This window comes from Manis pentadactyla, chromosome 13 (assembly GCF_030020395.1).
Source record: "Manis pentadactyla isolate mManPen7 chromosome 13, mManPen7.hap1, whole genome shotgun sequence".
In the NCBI taxonomy this organism is placed as follows: Eukaryota; Metazoa; Chordata; class Mammalia; order Pholidota; family Manidae; genus Manis; species Manis pentadactyla.
This window is the reverse complement of record NC_080031.1, coordinates 65,688,194-65,692,268: the sequence shown is the minus strand read 5'-3', so window position 1 is coordinate 65,692,268 and position 4,075 is coordinate 65,688,194.

The following is a 4,075-nucleotide window of genomic DNA, read 5'->3' as shown; positions in this document are numbered from 1 at the left end:
TCCTGCTCCAGCAAGCCTTCTGGAGAAATCCATGGGACACTCAATCCACATCTTCCCCCACAGTCTTTTCAAAACAGATCTAGAGAGAGGGCATGAGTCAAGACCCCTGTGAAAACTGTAATTTCATTGCCTGTATGGGTTTAAACTTTAACAGCTTTGGTATCCATCTGTAAAATGTCATTTCTGTCAGTTCCATCCTAGTAGCTCAAACAATAGAAAAATCACAAATCTACCTCAATAAAATGTGAAAGTCTAGAGTCTCTGTATAATGTATGTGCACTCAAGCTACACTAATTTATTCTACAATTGTTTTTATTTTTTAGCATTTTTATTTGGCTCTTGTACTACATAATTAATGATGTTTACATGGAAAGGTTCTTTAACTAATGTAAATGGCATAAATGGATTACTGAGCAAGCCTTAAAACAAATAAACATTTTTCTCCTTATAAGATTTTCCTCATTCTCCTCTGAATGTCTAGCAGAAGAGCAGAGATCTTTTTAAATGTCCAGGGCGGTAGAGAAATCAGGCTTCTGAGGTCCATTCTCCCCTGGTAAGACAGTCTTATAATTCTTTTTCCTGTAATAGTTGGCCTGGGGGAGTCAACAATAACCCTGCTGACCTACGACATCCAGACCCAGAAGCCTGTCTTTTCTTTGGGAGGTTGCCATTGTTTTTCTCCATGACCTTAAACTTAACACACTATCTGGCCCTTACAGATAAATTTCCTGCAGTTTGCAGTACTGAGGATGAGACACTCATGAGATAAACAAGTAAGCTCACTGTAAAGACCAGGAAAAAACCAGGAAAGAAAACCTACCAGGTTTCCAAATACCTACACCATAACGATTGTATCACCTAGTTGTGGCAATTACTGGGACTGTCCCTCCTAGTTAAAGTTCAGATTGCAGGTTATTTGAGTGTCAGCACAGAGGCAGTTAGTGTAAACCAGAGTTGACAGGACACTCACTACCTGTCAGGACATGTATTATTTTTCTAAGATATTCTCAAGGGAAAGCATTGACATCAAAAGCCGTTTCTTTACTCCTGCTCTCCCAGAGGCAAAGCCAGGGGAACTGGAGCAAAGACGCCTCCCTCCACACCCTACATCCAGCCATTAGGAGGCCTTGGGGGAAGTCTGCCTCCAGATCATCTCTGAAAGAGCAAGCAACGTGTCCTCTAAAGTACCCTTGGCAATATCTCAGGGATTGCAGACCAGACTATACCAGCAGGCTTTCTCCAGAGTAGTCTTCAGCCTCAGAACTGACCACCAAGCTGGCAGGGCCTTGAGATCTAAGAGAACTCAATCCAGATGAGTTCTGAACTGACATCCCAGAACACAGAGATCCTTGCACCAGTCCTACCCGGACTCCCAGGGCAAAGCTTGGAACTGGGGTCCAGATCTAGAGGACAAGATAAAGGTCGAACGCCTGTGACAACATGCATGTTTTGAGGGAACAAAATTGTACAAGCCCCATGGTTATACTAGGACATTCTTATTCTCTAAACACTCTTACTTTCAGATCACTTGAAATATTAAAATGTATTCATATCCCACATTTAATAGTTCTGCTACAAAGGATTTTTTAAGTTTTGCTTTTGGAATTATTTGGCTAAAGGAAATAATTTAAAATATGCTCTCATTTCTCAGCAATCATCATATATATTTAAGAACTCTCACTTGGGAAGAGCATCTCATCTAAAAACTGATTTCAAATACAATGAAATTGTTATGAACACTAAATGCAGCAATTAATGAAGCTGAAACAGTATTATATTTTGTGACCATTTAAGAAATGTTTATTAATTTGGCTTTGGCAGTTTTCTTTTTTTATGTTGGAGACAATATTTTTCCTGGTTAGAATCCAGACATTTTCCCAAGCACAGCTCATAAGCCCAGCACTGAGTCCTGTACCTAGAGGCTGAACTGGTCTCATGGGCTCATGGCAAGTAGCCAAGCATTCCCAGGTACTGGGCATCTATCACAGTGAATTCTTCAGGATTCCCAGCCATTTCATGGGACTTCTGACCTCAACCAAAACAATCATGTGGAGGTACCAAGTCTTGTGGTACCACCTAAACACCCAATAAATTGTTACTAATCAAACTCAAATTCTGAAAGTTTTGTGAATTTTTGGCTCCTTGGATAAATTTACCCATAAACAATGCTAAAAGCCTCTACTGTTGGCCTTTGGTAAAGTCATTCTTCTCCTTTAGTGGATGAAATCAGGTTTTATAAATTCAATTTATTTCATTTTCCAACAAGACATTAGATTTGGAAGCTGATCTGGAGTTGTATTTCTAGGAAACTTTTCTATCATTCATGTGAGTACACATGCTCTACCAAAGGTGTTTATAACTAGACCCAAGATAACTTCATTAAAGATATTATATTATCAGTAACTGTTAAGTAAAGTATACTTTCTCAATTAACCTTTTTTCCCCCAAAAAGATTAGATTGTCTTATCAGTGTATCAACTCAAAAATACTCATAAGTAATCTGTTGACTGTCACAAAATCCCCTTTTGCTATCAGCAAATGCTGAAGTGATAAGAATTTAAAAACTACTTTCTAGATGTGTTCTACAACAGTACCATATAATCAATGTGGTTATTTAGGGGATTCATTCCTGACCTTGGTTTACTTTATATCTCTTTAGAAATCACCGAATACATATTGACTAAGCTCATGGACACTGGCATCAGAGAGAATGAGATGGAATTTTCTAGCTCTGAGAATTAGGGCAAGTTATTAAGCCTCCACTTCTTCATCTGTAAAATGGTACTAATAGTACTTAACAGGATTGTTCTCAGGATTAAACAAGTTAATGAGTGTAAAGCTGATGGTGAGCAATCAAAAAATGTTAGCTATGGGTATTACTATTATTAGCCATCATTTCTCCACTATTTACAGTACCACCATTCAAGCCAACACATCTCACCCCTGAACTACTTAGTGGCCTCCAGCCTTCCCTGCTTTGTACTCTAACCCCTGTCCCATCTCATCTCCTTCCAGGAGTTGACTGATCCTTTCAGAATGGAAAGTCTCTGATCAACCCCCTTCCCACATACAAACAGAAACTAAGTAAAACAAAAATTCCTTCAGCTGTACTTAGCACAAACATGAAAGGCCCTGCTTGGCCTGGGTCCTGCCTTCCTTCTTCAATCTGTTTCCATTTCTCTCCCACTCCCTCTGTGCCTGAGTCACACCAGTCTTTTGCGCATTTCCCATTCTTGGTTCCCTCCAGTCCTACACTTTCCTTAGGCCTGGAGAGCTCTGTTCTTGCCCAGTGGCGCCCTCCACATTCCAGCACAAAAGCTACCTCTTCAACTGGATCACACTTTCTTTTCATAGGTCCATTATCCTTCCTTTTCAAAGCACTTAGCTCAGTGAATGCATGACCTACCTAAAGGGAAATTTCCTGATGTCTGACTTGCCTGTGAAACTTTAAGTTTGAAGAGGATAGAGTTTCCAGTTTCATTCATCATCTCGTTAGGGAGGGAGGGAGGGAGGGAGGAAGGAAGGAAGGAAGGAAGGAAGGGAGGGAAGGAAGGAAGAAGGGAGGGAGGAAGGAAGGAAGAAGGAAGGAAGGAAGGAAGGAAGGAAGGAAGGAAGGAAGGAAGGAAGGAAGGAAGGAAGGAAGGAAGGAAGGAAGGAAGGAAGGAAGGAAGGAAGGAAGGGAGGGAGGGAGGGAGGGAGGAAGGGAAGGAAGGAAGGAAGGAAGGAAGGAAGGAATGAAGGAAGGAAGGAAGGAAGGAAGGAAGGAAGGAAAGAAGGGAGGGAGGGAGGGAGGGAAGGAAGCATGCAGGGAGGGATTAAAATGGCTCGGGTTGCACATTCTCAGAAGGTTGGCTCCAACACATGAGACTCATTATTATATGGTTCCCGAACAGGCAGGGTCACTTTTCCGTGGCTTTTTTTTTTTTTTTTTTTTTAACAATTCGTCCTTGATTTTTGCACCTCTCTTTCTGCGCTCTTGAATGCCCAGGCGTGGCCACCGCCGCGACCACTCTGAGCGGCCGTCTGCTGGGATGTGGGAAGACCCACCGAGCGGCGGGCCGCCGGGGCGGAAGTG